Source organism: Ambystoma mexicanum, chromosome 10 (assembly GCF_040938575.1).
Source record: "Ambystoma mexicanum isolate Mex_15411 chromosome 10, UKY_AmexF1_1, whole genome shotgun sequence".
NCBI lineage: Eukaryota > Metazoa > Chordata > Amphibia > Caudata > Ambystomatidae > Ambystoma > Ambystoma mexicanum.
The window spans coordinates 1,334,814,089-1,334,830,996 of record NC_090932.1 but is presented as its reverse complement, the minus strand read 5'-3'; the positions used below and the strand labels follow the sequence as shown (position 1 = coordinate 1,334,830,996).

Sequence of the window (16,908 nt, the reverse complement as noted above, 5' to 3'; positions counted from 1 at the left end):
ATCACTTTTATTTACACAATACATAGCTACACATATTCAATGGCCCTGCGACATGAGGAGACTCCAGAGCAAAGTCACAGGTGACACGCGGGTGGTTCGCACAACTGCACAGTGAAGGGAGGGGCAACGGTGGAGAGACACATTGCATGTACACTGAGCAATCACTTTTATTTACACAATACATAGCTACACATATTCAATGGGCCTGCGACATGAGGAGACTCCAGAGCAAAGTCACAGGTGACACCCGGGTGGTTCGCACAACTGCACAGTGAAGGGAGGGGCAACGGTGGAGAGACACATTGCATGTACACTGAGCAATCACTTTTATTTACACAATACATAGATACACATATTCAATGGTCCTGCAACATGAGGAGACTCGAGAGAACAGACAATCAAATTACAATCATTTAAACCGTGATGTGTATTTCTCAATGAGCTCTTCTTTAGGTGGACATGGAACACAGGCAATGTTGGGTGGCAATGCAGTTGTCCCCTGCACAGGTTCGTTCACAACTCCATTTATGTGCCTATCTAGGACGTCAACAATAAGTCTTTCAATAAACTCATATTGCATATCCTCAAACACTGGTTTGATCACCCATTGTTTACTTCTTTTAGTGAAGGCCTTATTGTAGCGAAGCGTCCCTAAAGTTCCGGTCGTCCTACTTTGTTGACGGCCAACATTATGGTTATGTGTCAAGACCGCTAGAAGAGTCCGATTTATCATGCCCTCCATGCCAAAATGCAATCGTTTTGGCCTGTACTTTAGGCACATATTGTGGAACACCTCCAAATCTCCTGTGTGGCAGAATTCCGTGAGTCCCCTCAAAGCTTTTGTTATAGTTTTATCAAATACAATCTTTTCAATGGCTTTGTGAGTGGGTGATGAAGGAATCAACCACTTCTTCTTCCGTGCCTCCTCTGTGGACAAATGGCCATGTTCACAATTGTGGAAATGTTGGTTCGTGTTCCATCGGTGAACGTTTGTACAGTGTGGCATTACTGACCGCCATTTTTCCAGTAGGATTTCCAACGACCCTCCACATGTTTTTGAGCTCCACCAAAGATGGTTGCTGATTGACTTGGACCACTGTGAAATACCTTGCGTTTCTTTTTTTTTACCTGCAGCCGACAATTTTTTATTGATTGTTTTTGCAAGATGCCAAACGTCAAATTGGTGATTTATATTTTTGTACTGTTCTCTCATTGTCTTGGCAATTGAAACGTGTCTGTCCGTGGCTATCAGGTCGATCACCATTCCCCGCGATTGTAGTTCTTGCAATGATGCTACAAAGCCAACTTTCTCCATGGCCACTGAGGATGTACTTTGTGACACCTGCACGACCACCGAACTCACAATTTTCTTACTTTCCATGTCCTGAAAGTGGTAGGTGCAGTACTTGGCTGAAAATCCTGGGCTGTCGCACTGTCCATCACCGGCTAGCCTGAACCGTTTGCCCGCGAATGTACTATCAATAGACATTTTTTCCATTCTCCAAGCTTCGCTAATGGCTGGAAATAGATAATTGGTTTGGTATTTGTAGAACTGAGTTTTCGCAATGAAATGGATTCCCACAAACTGAAAGAAAGACTCTAATTTTTTAAAACTTGAACCACTAAAAAGTGCAGCCGCTGCACAAAGTAGATTGCCTGCTGGCAGTTGTCCCAGCATAGGTTGTGCAGACCATGAGAAAGGATGATATTTTGTACAGGTGGCATGTATTTTAAGGTTAGTGCCTCGAATTGCACGAGTCACATTAATCAATGACTCCCCACATACTTCCCCACCAACCGAATGCCCACATTTCATCCGAATAATAATATCAATCAAACAACTATCGAATACAATGAATTTGGCCTCTTTCCTTATACTGTCACTCTGCATCCCAGCTGGTTCGGCCTGTAACGTTGAGGACATGTCACTCACATGAAAGGTAGAATCTCTGATATCGTCTTCCGCTATGTTCAGTGATATTGATGGTGTTTCATTGTCGTCCACTTCATTCTCTTCCATTGCAACATCTGTTTCTTCTCCGGCGATGGGTGAATAAAACAATTTCTTCAACTTTCTCGCGGTCTTAGTTTTCGCGGGTGTGGATTCTGTGAATTGATCTCCGACTGCATCCGAACTACCAGGAGGACATTCACTATCAATGGCTGGTGGTGGTATAGCTCCGTTGTCAATCACTTCATATTCTTCCCATTGGCACGATGCATCTCCAGTCTCAAGTCCCTGCCAAAAGGTTTGACAAGCAACATCTCTCGTTCGCTTCACTGTCTGTGTAGATCTAGTTCGTACAACCACTCGCAACTAGAGGACAGATTGGAAAAGGGATGTTCAGTTTAAACACAACTTACAGTATTGAACTATTAACAGTGAAAAACAACATAATATAGTGACCAGGACACTAACCTTCTTTTGCTTTCTTTTCTTTGAAACTTTCTTACCTCGAACTTCAACATCAGGACGCTGTTGCTCCGACTCGTGTGTGCATGTCTCCACTTCCTCTTGCGCTGAAACGACTATATTTTCCTGATAAGCACATCCATCACGCACTGACGCTCCATCGACTCCCTGAAACATAGAACTTTCATTAGTATGTATAATAATATCGAAAACACAAAATGTACTTGGGGACCAATACCCACGTACATGTCAATAGCAAAACACGAATGAACGCTTTGTGTAGAACATTCAAACGACAATTATTCACGCATTGTTGATCTAGTTAGATGGAACTGTCAAGATCCATACCTCGGGCTCCTCATAAACTTCCATTGATGATATTATTGAAGATGACGCTTCAGTGACTCCCTGAAACACAGTAATTGCATTAGTATGGTTTTCTATTTTGATGAAAAGAACAGAAACTTTGTGCAGGCGTGAACGGCTCATCTAAATAGACCTGCACAAACGATCAGTTGTCTCAAATAAATAATGGATATGTAAATATGATTCGATTTGCTCGATCGTTGGAAGTGTCACCACCCAGAGATCTGCATCAACTACTAGGGGTGATGTTCTTGTAGAAGAAGCTCCGTCATCTCCCTGAAACATAGTACTTGCGTTAATAAAGAAGGAAGTATAGCGGATGTAATCACGTCATATGATTTCGCTTGATCGAACTGTCAGTATCCATACCTCGAAATGCATAAGAACATCAAGGGACGATGTAACTGCGGTGCACACTTCTGCAAGCTGTTGCGCCGACCCGTAACTGCACGCTCCCCCATATTCTTCTTGGACTAATGCTCCATCGACTCCCTGAAACATAGGACTTTCATTAGTAATGAACACAATATTGAAAAAAGAAGACACATAGGAGGGCGACGACAGAAGGACATATCAATGGCTAAAAACGAAAGAAACATTGTGTGTAACAATCACGCTACAAGAATGCAAGATCTGACGATCTCCATCGATGGAACTGTCCTGAAACGTACCTCGAGCATCTGAGTGACATCAACGGTAGTCGTCAATACGTTGGACTCCTCAGCATCTCCCTGAAAGACAGTACTTGCATTATTTTGGATAACAATAATTATAACTGAAAACAAAGACTACAGGACGAGTACAAGGGTGTACCATTAGGTAAAATAATTACACGATAAATTAAAACTATTGATTTACATGCCTAAAACAAGTCAGTGGCAGAATAGCCAAGTAAGATTACCCGATAGGCGCTTGAAGTGGCTGATGACTGCAATAACGACACGGATGGAGAATCTTCCGCCTTCATATTGAGTGGATACATAAATGGGGAAATTATTGTTAGCTAATGCTACACACTACCGCAAGGCCGAGAGATAAATACATAAACTTGACTCACCAGTGGAGGGATGTGGACGAATAGAGTGGGAATAGCGGTTGAGAGCAATTTTCGCCTCGCTCGCGGTGTGTTCTTCTTTATTAGCAATGATGTGGAGTACATGTCTGAGCTAAAGTGCCTGCTGCAGATGCGGTATCGATCACCCCTCTTGTCCGCAAAGACTTCTAGGACTCTACTTTCAAGCTCAGACGGTGGATATCTGCAATATCGGACCCATTCTCTTATCTGATCTATTGTCTTAGGGAAAACATGCATTATAATACCTTCAGATTTATTATGGGTCTTCGAAGAGCAACCGCCAATGGAACAGGCAGGCATTGTGGAAAGTTCTGAAAAGTAAAGATCAACAATTCTCTATGAATACCAATGTGTTAAAAAATTAAATGACACATAAAAGGTTCAATGCAAGGTTCGTTTTGGTTCTTGGAACTATACACGTTATTCACATGCGGATAAGTATTTGAATAACTTTAAAAAAATAGAAAAATAATTTGACTAAACTCAGAACATGTGACTAGTTACTTGCATGTACTGTCTTGAACGAAAAGAAATTGCACGCAAAATGATTATGGTACATGGCCTTACCTTGACGAACAAACAGTTAGATGCAGGGATCAGAGTAGTTTCTTGTCGTAGAACAGGGAGCAGTTCACAGGTTGCAAACTGACGAGTTTCCTCGAAGTGGTCACGGAAGTTCACAGAGACGAAGAGCAGATAACCCGCACCTTCACGGGTTGACTAGCAAAGCGCAAAGTAGTTCTCATTAGAAATATGAAGTGGGTTATAAAGAATTCGAAACAGGGGTGTGTTTGTGAATGAATGACGTGTATATGTCGTGGCATTATGCGGTATGCAGGGGGCCGTCCAGCGTGAGGGGGGATGCTTGGCAGGAGACACGGGGTCTGGAGGTAGACATGGGAACAACAACCCATGCTCTATAGACCACTTTGAAGTGTACATGGTCTTTGGCACCTCTTGGCCTTTATCGCTCCCTGACAGCTCCACTTGCCAGCGCAAGTACCCCGGTGCGAACTGCCTTTGATAGGGCGGGGGGGTGGATTGGGGCGGTGGTCGTGCAGACAAGACACAGGAAGACTCGTGAATGGAGACACACTTATGTGGATTGCAGGGGGCCGTCCAGCGTGAGGGGGGATGCTTGGCAGGAGACACGGGGTCTGGAGGTAGACATGGGAACAACAACCCATGCTCTATAGACCACTTTGAAGTGTACATGGTCTTTGGCACCTCTTGGCCTTTATCGCTCCCTGACAGCTCCACTTGCCAGCGCAAGTACCCCGGTGCGAACTGCCTTTGATAGGGCGGGGGGGGTGGATTGGGGCGGTGGTCGTGCAGACAAGACCCGTTTGCCGCAGGGCCTCACCAAGGAGAGGCCATCTAACTGCATGTAAGAGGCAGGTTGCAGGATGCTGGCCGGAGACATGTGGTGTGACAAGACAAGGCACAGGAAGACTATTCAATGGAGACACACTAGATTCATTTAAAAAATCCAAACAACCATTGTTAAAATATATGTTGGGTTTTATTTTAGATCTTAATTTCAATTGAACATAAATAATAAACATTACACATTGTAAAGTTCCGGTTGCAGCACATCCAGGGAAAATCCGCGGTATTGTCCACTGTCGCTGGGGAAATGTTGTCTAATGGCAAGTACCGCACAGGCAGGTATTACTCTCCGAACGCGGTGTCCAAGCCTCCCGTGAAGCCACCAAGTGAAGCAACGATAGGCCACCAGCCTGTACCACCTGTGAAAATGAAAGATGCAAACTGTATTAAAATGACAAAACTTTCTTATCACTGTCGATTCAGGTAAAAAATGTCATTCTGCTTTGAAAAAAATTCTATCTAGAAAATGCACAATATGGAACCAGTTTACATGCATTCGAATGATATGTAGATGTAATTTTATATGTGGGAGACGACCATGACATAGTAGTGGCATCACTGACATCAAAACCAGAGTATACTTACTCGTTACTCGGATTACGCGGACGAACAGTGCCGCGAAGTTCGTGCATAAGCACCATCATCATCCTCAACACGGTCCGTGAGAGGCAGGCTTCCCTGAACTCTGGCAGCTCGGTGATGCATTGCGGACTTGGCTCGCCTTCTGAAATGTAGGCCAAGCACCCAGAATTTTCACAGCAGCAGCAGTTCTCCTCCTCAGTTGGCATTTGCTCGCACCGATTGCACGTGCACCAGGTGGAGACGCCGTCCATGCGACATGGTCCAGGCTCTTCATCCGTTGACTGGTCCTCCCAACTGCCGTCCGAATCCCCATCGTTTTCGCGTGCTTGCCTTTCCAGTAGTTCTTCCTCGGTGTACTCGGGCTCGTACATATACGGCATTATTGTAGCCATTGTGTGGTAAAGAAAGTAAAATAATTTACAGAGATGGTACAGGTGTTCACAAGGCCTAGAAGCGGCGAAGGTAGCTGACCAGAGCACAGAAACGAGTCACAGAATACTCAAAGTAACACAGAGAGAGGAATGGAATCGAAAATCTGCTGCTGTGTGTTGTGAAACGGTGTGTTTATACTTATTGAGGAAAGAGGCGTCCTGCCATTTCCATGGCGACACTTCATTAGCTGAGGCGCAGCGATTGTTGACACGAAACGTGCTTTGGCGTTGGGAAATGGGCGGTACGCGTCTGCTGATGTCAGGATCAGGGGCGGGGGATTTGATTTAGTGCCGCAAAAGCAGGTGAGCCAGGGCGATGGGGGGAAATGATAGGATTATCATAAAATGGCGGCTGATTTCGAGTGCGTTAATGGACGAAAAGTCGGGTAAGGTCCATAGGAAAGTTTTCTACGATCTACCGATTTATGCTTAAAAACACATGGCCGAACCGTAGGGACAATAAAAAAATAGTCCCGGAACTATCCTTTAATTTTTGGGCATCTAGTGAGCCACGTTTCCATTAGTCACACACTATCTAAATCATGGCCAGTGATGTGGTCCTGGACATCCAGAGTATGCTTGTCAAGGAATCTTGTGTGAAGCAGAGAAACCCTAATGGGAGCATTATGTTTACCCCTTTAGTTTTCACCAAAAGACAAAAAGACAGTCATTAGGACCATCTACTGGAATGGCCATTATGTCGGGTGGGTGTATATTTCTAGAGACTGGTGCCATAGATTTCGGATCTCTGATCCTTGACGAACCCGGCATGCACAGATCTGTCAAACACTGACTCTATAGTGTCCCTAGCCAATCACTCTTGACAATAGGCAAATGATCCTGCTCCGTACTAGATTCAGTTATCAGGAAACACTACGAACAAATTGCCTCAGAAGCTTTTATTACTGCAGTAGTGCATGCATATATATTTACATATTCCTGGTCTTACTGACTAAACAGAGGTAGCTCCTGGACTTGTCAGCATTCAAAATGCCTCCACACAGCAATGTGGAGAGTTAGCGCCGCCGGGTCCTGCACAGACTTGCGCAGACTTGCTTAGCCCTAACGTGCCAGCACTGACGCGCCTGACCAAAGCTAATATATGCACAAGGACTACAATCCCAAAGGGATATGCAGTTCAGAACCAGGCGTGCACCAGAAGTGCTTACAGAGCTCCAAACAGATTGTCGGGAGCTCTAAATGCGGCAAAAATGTAAGGCAAGTTAGCTCACACCAACACAAGTAATAAAAAAGGAATTTAGAAGTATTTTAAAAATTGTAACACAATGCCTAATAAACAGATCCTTAAAATTGCAATCAATCCTAACAATTGTGCCTGTCATGTTTTCTAATCACTTAGTGCAAAGACAACAAGATAATGGCAGTAAGGCATGAGGCAAGCAAGTCTCTTTAAATACCAGCAGACTTGCATAACCCTTATGCGCCGGCGCTGACATGCCTGACCAAAGCTAATACATATATGCATGTGGACTACAATCCCAAAGAGATATGTAGTTCAGAAACCACGTGTGCAACATAAGTGCTTATAGAGCTCCAAACCGATTCCCCAGAGCTCTAAATGCGGCAAAAGTATAAGGCAAGTTAGCTCATACCAACACTCGTAATAAATACACATTTTTAAATGTTTTAATTTTAAAACAAGTATTTTAAAAACGCATATAAAAAATAACTAAGAATGAAAAAAGTGTTATGACCAGAGATACTGCCATGCACTTACTGATTAAAGGAAACCGTACAATAAACTGTACAGACTACAATAATTCTGAAAAGCATGTGGACAGCTCGACGTTCTAAATTTAGAAGCAGGTGTTTTTCTCTGATAGTTACATTCATCTGCATGCGAAACAAAATGAACTATTTTACAAAAGCAAATAGGGGTTTAGAGTTAGTGCACTAATAGCTTTGGTGGTGCAGATAAGTACATATATACGCACTAATTTCCAATGTTCACATTGCAACACGAGGTCGGTGACTGTTAACACGTGTCTGTCCATGCTCTTCTGTGATCAATGTTTATTGGCTTGTCCACTGAATGCTAAAAGGCATGTCATTTCGGGCTGTCTCTAATCCTCATTCTTTTTCTTCATCTAGTGTAGAAAACAATCACTAATGTTGGCCATGTCTATGTATACTGGCATTATCATGAATTTTTATGGATTCTGTGTATTTTAGTAAGCATGTTCATTCAATGCAGGAAGATCTGCATACATATTTCCATCAAAGAAGTGTGAGTGGCAGAGTATACTTCTTACTCCATGCACCTAATCCATGCAAACAATAGAATGAAAGTGATGGTCTACTCCTGTAAACTTTGATCAGGGCCAAAAATGAGCAAAATAGTCTGCCTGGATAGTATGCACATCAAAAGAATCAAACATGTTTTGCAATGTAATGGCAAAGCTTCAGCTAGAACACCAGACAAAGTGGGCCCAATTCATGGAATAATCTGCGCTGAAATAATGGGACTTCCATGCAAAATTGTGCATTAGTCCCCATTTGTTGATTCATGGAACACAATGCGTGGGTCTTACCCGGGACTTGCGTGGAATATGCACTGGTCCACCATGTCACTGCGACACAAAAAATGCCTGGCACGAGACTCCAAGAGAAGGGTCGACCGGGTCTGCGCAGCCACCTAAAAATAGGGAGGAACATGTGGAGTGAGGAAGAAAAAGCGAAAATGTGGGCATTATGCAGTACGTTCCACCGTCAAACAATCCCACCGCCCATACGCATGCAAAACAAACATATTCACAGGAATTGACAGGGAACTCTGGCACGCGTAAAAGCATATGCAAATCCAGAAACATGTACAACACACGATAGCAGGTGTAAACATCAACACACACACTAACAAATGCATGCAAATCATGCATGGTCAACAAATGCACAAATACAGCCATGATTAATGGACCATTTGTTTCAGCAATCATCCAGAGACAGCAAAGGAGGAGAAGGGTGGCCAGGGCCCAAATCTTCCACCCAAGGATCAGCATGTTTAGGATGACTGATGACCAGGTCTATGGTAGTAATTGGTTCCCCCCCATATCATCCTCTACCTGGTCACGGAGTGGGAAGATAACCTCACATCACCCACCATGTGTTCCCAAGCACTGAGCCCTTTGAAAAGGTGCTTACTGCTCTGCATTTTTTGGCCCCTGGCTCATTCCAGAGGACCGCCAACATAGTAGGTGCCATCTCCAAGTCCACGCAGTCTCGCTGCTTACACCAGTTGTTGGCAATCAAAACTGCACGTCCTTCTGTCCGCCGGCATATTTATAGGCCCACAACACTGTCAGAAAGGCAAGCAGTGGTCCAGGATTTTTATTATTTCGTACGCTACTTACCTTGTACTGCACTTTCCCCCCCACCTCCTCCCCCTGCACATCCTCCTTTTCCCCTTACCTCTGCACTTGCGCGATCTGAATGACACCTGGCCTAGTAGGATCGTTTGTCTGTCTTCCCCTTGTTTCCCTCCCTCCCTGCCTCGTCGCGCCTTGAAACACTTGTGTATAGGCGCGTTACAAATACCATATCATATCATATCATATCATGGGGTGGCACTCTTCCCAAAAGTGCTAGCTGCCATTGATTGTACCCATGTTGCTCTACGTCCACCTCGAGTAACAGCACCCATCTACCGCAACCAGAAACATTGGCACTCCATCAATGTTCAGGTTGTGTGTGATGCCAAGGGCATTATTACTGAAGAGCATGCCAACTATCCTAGTAGCACACCGGGCACTGGGAGCTGGGAAGCATGGCAACACATGGCTCATTGGTGAATATGAATGGCAATCTACATGCATGGATGTTGCACACAGACCAATAGACACTGTCAACAAATGACAATGACAACCATTCTCACTTCTTGAGGGGACAGTTCCTACCCTCTGAGCACATACATGATGGCGCCCATATGCAACCCCACCACACCTGCTGAGGTAAGGTAACCCCAACACACCTGCTCTGGCTGGCCTCTCTTGGCCCTCTTCATGCACCCACCTGTGAGGCTAAAATCCTCAGAGTCATCTTCAACTCCACACTCTCCTTCTCTCCTCAGATCTCTGCCATTTCTAAGAAGTCTCACTACCAGCTACACCGTCTCAGAGGTATTCTTCCTTTCCTCTCCTTCCCCCAGAAGATCACTGTCTCCAGAGCTCTGGTACTCTCTAGGCTGGACTATTGTAACAGCCTCTTTCTAAATCTGCCTGCCTCTACTCTTCGCCCTCTGCAACCGATCCAGAACAAGGCTGCAACACTTGTCCTTGGCCTCAAGCCCAGGTATCGCATCTCTCCAGGACTGAAATCTCTGCACTGGCTCCCAGTGGCTGAGAGGATTAAGTTCAAAACCCTCTGCATAGTCCACAAGGCCTTCTGGGGCATGGGGCCTCAATACCTTCAACTCTCTCTTCCTAAATATCTTCCTTCTAAAGCTCTTTGCTCTTCCGCCTCCAAATCCCTCAGGGTCAGTCACTTCTCCAAACAACGAGTTGTTGGTAGATTTCTCACTTCGGTTGGGGCCTCCCTCTGGAACAGCCACCCTGCCTCGCTGAAACTTGAGGATAACCATCTCTGGTTCCAGAAGCACCTCAATGCCTTTCTCTTTGCTTCTGCTTTTTCTCCTCCTCTCCCGTGTTGAATCCCTGCTTAACTGCACTGGTTACCTGGCCACCCTCTGATCTCGGGCCCAGGTCCCCTCCACCAGCGCTCTGTGCTAGCAGGGTTGGAAAGTCGTGGAGTGAGTGGCAGGGTATTTAGGGTAGAGTGCAGCTCACGTGCATTGTATGCAGCCTCGTGATAATGGGCGAGGTGGGTAGGATACACTTGGCAGGCAAATTTTGAGGTCACAGGAGGTGATAGTGGATCAGCGTCACTCGCTAGATGGTGTGGAAGGATCGTGTCATCTGCAGGCAAATAGGCAGTGTTATTATTGTAAATGTATAAATGTATCATGCACAAACAGCACCCAGATGCCTTAGGGTTGGGTTTGCACTCTAGAAATAAATAAACTAAACTAAACTAATGTTTACACCGGTGTAGATCAGCGGTAGTCCGTACGTGGGTGGACCTTAAGGGTTGATTCCATATGTTGACCCTTACAATTAGCAGAAAAACCAACACGCCACTGTGGTACCCCCAAAATGGGGTACTGCCAGCCCCGGGAGAAATGTCATTGCAGGTCTCGGGACATGGGCAAGCAGTGTCGGAGTGCCCCCTCATGTCAGCCTCCGGCCGTAACTTGTTCTGGGCAGGATGACACGCAAATGGAGAGCGTGAAGCTGTACGGTGTTCTTTAGAATCTGGCTGAAGAGTCGCAGAAAGAACTAAAGAATGAGGTGGAAGATCTCCGACTACAGCTTCAGGCTCAGCAGAAGGTGGTGGAGTGCCTCAACCAGTCTGTAACAATGCTCCAGCAAGAAAGCTGCCAGCAGCTACGGAAGATCCAACGACTGGAAGAGGAGGTGAAGCGGATTGGCGGCCCGCAACAGGAGGACAAATTGGAATGCCTGATGGACCAAAAGATCCAAGATGTCTGGCGGTCTATGGCGAAAGAAGTGTCCCACTTGCAAGAGTACATCAAGCAGAGAGCTGACATTGAACTCTGCAACCGGAACAAAGCAGTGGAGAACCTAGGGAGGAAATTCAGGAAAGCAAAACATTCTTATGGGAGGAACTGGAGAGTCTGCGAGCAGATCTGGAGCAGGTTCAAGTTAAACTGGGTTGTCAAGAAAACAAAATTTTGAACCACCAGATGGACATTGAAAAAATAAAAGACATTCAGGCAAACTGCAGGAAGGTCTTGCACCAGTTGGTTGGAAACTCTGCTGACTCTGATTGCTGCCAGGAACAAGGCAGGTGCCCAAACAGCAGCAGGCAGATGGACAAGGAACTGGAGAATATATGGTCTGCAATGAGTTCCTTGCAAAACGATATGCAGAATATGAACATGTCCAACTCTGAGTGCGCACAAGGGAATCAAGCCAGGAGACGACGTAACCAGAAGGCTTGTGATGGCGGTGGGCGGTGCTCCCCGGACCGGACATGCACGGGATGTTAACGGAGAGAAAGGTCCCAGAAGATCTTACTGTGATTCAGATGCGAGACACAGCAGTCCAACCAAAGTCCCCAGCACAGCCTAACATCGTAATAAACTGCCAACTGATTTTGCAAAAAAAAAAAAAAAACAGTTAGCAGAAAAATGGGAAAGACCCCCAAGTATTAGCACATTTTCAGGGACAGTTTTTTTGCATGCGCCGTTCCTGTTAGGGTCTCTGAAAATCTGACCCCCAAGTAATCATACTCAGCCAGCACAATATGGGACACATTTTGATAATCTTTCTACCTTCACTGCAGCTCATCACCACTGATTTGGTGGAATTAATTTTAAGACCCAGACTTGTCATAAAGGAGGCATAGGGCCTCATCACAAGTTTGGCGCTAAAAATCTGGCCGTACCGGCATGGCAGTAATAACATGTCCGGCTTGGAACCAACCCGCAAATTGCGGACGATCAAGAGTGCGCGGGCGCGCGCATCCCTGCACACCGGTTATGGCCATACCGGCATGCCGGTAACAACCCCCAAACCCCCACACAGCGGCATTGACCAATACGCATAGAACGGCTCCGCCCTCGGCAATCCCTAAATACCGTTGCTGTTATTAACATAGTGCAAATAACGGGTGCATTAGTACCGGACCCAGAAGTAACGTCATCGCGCCGGAATGGGAAATGCCATGGCGGCCATCTTTAAAAACACAATCCATTGCCATCCTCCACCTACAGGACCCTCTACACCCCAACTCCCAGGCCACCACGTATAACATGACGAAGACCACCCGGAGAGGCACGGCCCGCCTGCGCAAACCACGTTTTACATACGATGAGCTGAACATGTTGGCCGACACCCTTGTGGCAAATGCAGAAGTGGTGTTCTGCAATGACCTCAGGCATCCAGCCCAGCACAAGAAAAAGGCCATCTGGGAAGAAGTTGCCCAGAAAGTAAGTGCAGTCGGCACCACCGCACAGTGCGTGATTGCAAAAAATGTTGGGACGACCTCAGGCTGAGAGTCCGGCACATATTGTCAGATAATCGGAGCCAGGGGCTGGCAACAGGAGGAGGACCACACTCCCCACTGAAATTGGCCAGATGGGAGGAGACCTGCAGCTCCATCATAGACGTGGAGTCCATCGAAGGAGTCGGTGAAGCAGAGTTTGGCGTGCCAACATCGGCAGATGAAGGTGAGTGTCCCTACTGAAACAGTAAAAATAATCATAATCATCCTCCCCCAAATGTGGCTGCTACACCAGCCAACAAATGGGCCATCATGCACACCTACACATATCCATGTACACATTCTGGGTCTACCACCATCCCATCCCAATGCATGTTGCGGTCATACACAAATACACCCACAAGACACATTTCATGGGCATGTGCCACCCAGGACGACCCTCCCAAAACACATCAATGTCCAACTGCACCCAACAATGCGTACATGTGGACACGACTACGCTATCAAAATCCACTCTTCAACATTGCATGTACACAGTCCCCTGCAAAGCCAGGAATGCAACTGATCAGATGGCGCCACATGTCCAATGACTAATGCATGCACAATGCAAGCGGAACAATCACTGATATCCTGACACTCTCTGTCCACAGGTACGGATGCTGACAGTGATGAAGCGCAAGGGAGTGCACAATGCACAATACCAGCCAAAAGGCCTAGGAGGCAATCTGATGGCACAGGTCCATCAACCTCAAGTGGACCAAGGATGGGCCTTGCGGGAAGCGGTCCAAGAACCGGTGCAAAAACAGCACCACAGACAAGTACACAGGACGAGCTGACACCTGCAGCTGCATCCGTTGTCACACCATCCACACTGGATGAGGACACAGCAGGCATGGAGGATGGCACACATTCTGCTGCTGCCAGCACAATTGGCGAGATGGCTGCATTGGCAGATCATAGTGTTGATGAGGTAGCTGGGCCGGACAATGAGGGCGATGCAGGATTTTTCCACTCAGAGCCTGCAGTGCACACACCAAGCCCGCAGGCCACCCCACAGGACACACCTCAGCGGGACTCATCCGACCAGGGCAGCCATGGACAGTGGTCTCCGGCCATGCACAGCCCCATGATCCATGCTGTGCCACCACATCACCCACCGACCACAACCCACACTGCCATACGGGACCTTGAGGGACGTCTCTCCAGATGGAGGCCCGGCAGGAGGTGATGCAAGGCTATGTGCAGCAGTACCTTGCTGAAGGGGAGACAACACGCCGTATTATCCAGGGCAGCACCGCAGCCGTTATCCAGGCCATTAACTCAAGTGCACAGCAAGTGCGTGATGGCTTCAATGCCTTGGGTCAGATCCTCACCAGGATTGCTGACCGCATGGACCAACGGCAAACCCTGCCCCTTGGATCACAACCATCTGGGTCATCCGCACCATCCACGCCATCGGGCTCGAGGCAGACCAGCCCTGTGCACATGTCCCTGCGGAGTTCGCGCTGCTCAGAGACCCAACCCCCACCTCCTAAGGGGGCTCAACAGTAGCAGGTCCACCCTGCATAATCCCTTTGGGCATACATCCGGACACATGTCGTGCCATAGTTGACTTTGACTGTTAGGGGGTGGGTCGAGGGTGGTGGTGGGTGTAGTGTGTAGTACTGGGGTATTTGGGCACATGGGAGTAGGTTGGGGGAGGTGGAGGGTGGTGGTGGGTGTAGTGTGTAGTACTGGGGTGTTTGGGGGCAAGGGAGTAGGTTGGGGGAGGTGAAGGGTGGTGGTGGTGGGTGTAGTGTGTAGTACTGGGGTGTTTGGGGGCATGGGAGTTGGTTGGGGGAGGTGGAGGGTGGTGGTGGGTGTAGTGTGTAGTACTGGGTGTTTGGGGGCATGGGAGTAGGTTGGAGGAGGTGGAGGGTGGTGGTGGGTGTAGTGTGTAGTACTGGGGTGTTTGGGGGCATGGAGTAGGTTGGGGGAGGTGGAGGGTAGTGGTGGGTGTAGTGTGTAGTACTGGGGTGTTTGGGGGCATGGGAGTAGGTTGGGGGAGGTGGAGGGGTGGTGGGGCGTGGATTGTTGAATCATGTTGTACTTAATTTCTCACAAATTCACCAGTTGTGTAACAAACATCACATGAGTGGACATTGCTGATTTTTTGTATGTCAATTTATTGCTTCATGGTGATTCGTGCACATGTGCCCACACAACCAGTGCCCACAGTACACAACACATGGCACCCTCTGCATTAAAGTACATCAGAATGATTGGTCTATGACCATTTTGCGCACTGCGCGACCCTCACAAGTTTCGTGTCCTGGCCTATGTCCTACTTCTACTCCTTCCTCTCCTTCTACTTCACCAGGTGGTGGCAGCTCCACGTCAGGTGGCAGGGGTATGTTCCGCTGGATACACATGTTATGTAGCATAACACATGCCGTGATGATCTTGCCCGTATATGAGTGCCCCTCCCGACCTGCTGATGCAGCGAAACCGTGCCTTCAAAAGGCCAAACGTCTGCTCAATGACCACACGTGTATGTGTACGTGTATGTGCACGATTGAAGTCCTCCTCGTGCCTGTTCTGCGGGTTCCTGACAGGGGTGAGTAGCCACGGCTTCAGGGGATATCCAGCATCACCTACATGGGAGCAGAAGGAGGTATGTGTGAGGATGAAGCTCAGTTTACAGGTGTGCTCAACCTGTACATCATTCAAGTTCATATGCACTATCTCGACATTGGCAGCCACATCCACATGACTGTCAGCCCTGTACAGTGCATGCCAATCCATAGAGGGAGCCTTGTGTGACATACACGACCTAGAGTCCTAGGATTTTAAAGCACCAGGCAATGTATGTCTTGGCTAGGGGCATTTTGCATTCAAATGTGAGGGCTGTGTGTCGGCGGATGACTTAAGAAACTACCACTCCCTCCAATCCATCTGCCCCCATGGCCCAGAGGGCATTCCCCTAGCATATGCATGTACCTCCCCCCAATCCATCTGCCCCATGGCCCAGAGGGCATTCCCCTAGCACATGCATGTACCTCCCCCCCAATCCATCTGCCCCCATGGCCCAGAAGGCAGACTCACCCAACAGCCAGCCACTTCGTACAACGTCTCCTTCTATGTAGTGGGGTAGTGAGGAGTTCTGCAGCACCATGGCATCATGCGTGGATCCTGGGTATCTGGCACAGCAATGTGTTATTATCTGGCTGGCATCACACACCATATGCACATTGATGGAATGGTATAGCTTTCGATTGCGGTACACCGCCTCCACGGCATGTGGGACTACCAACTCTACATGGGTACAGTCGAGGGCACCAATTGCATTGGGCATGCCTGCCAGTGCATGGAATGCTATTTTGGTGGCATTTGCCTCCTCTGGTGTCCTTGGTAAGAATATGTAGGCATTTGCATGCTTCAGTAGTGCATCCAGCACTTGGTTTAACACAACAGAGAAGCATGATTGGGATGCCATGCATTTGGCCCACTGTGTGTTGATAAGTGCCTGTGGCCAGGAAGTGGAGCACAGATGCCACCTTCAGCAAAGGGGGGATGGCTGTGCGGATGTTGATCAGGCTGACCAAGTCATCCTGTATTAATTCCACTATGTTGGT

General features: G+C 47.3%; 1 pseudogene; it reads left to right on the top strand.

The window, feature by feature from the left end:
* The first annotated feature begins 10,185 nt into the window (after window positions 1-10,185).
* LOC138493023 (coiled-coil domain-containing protein 159-like) lies at window positions 10,186-12,432 on the top strand (annotated as a pseudogene).
* Window positions 12,433-16,908: the final 4,476 nt, after the last annotated feature.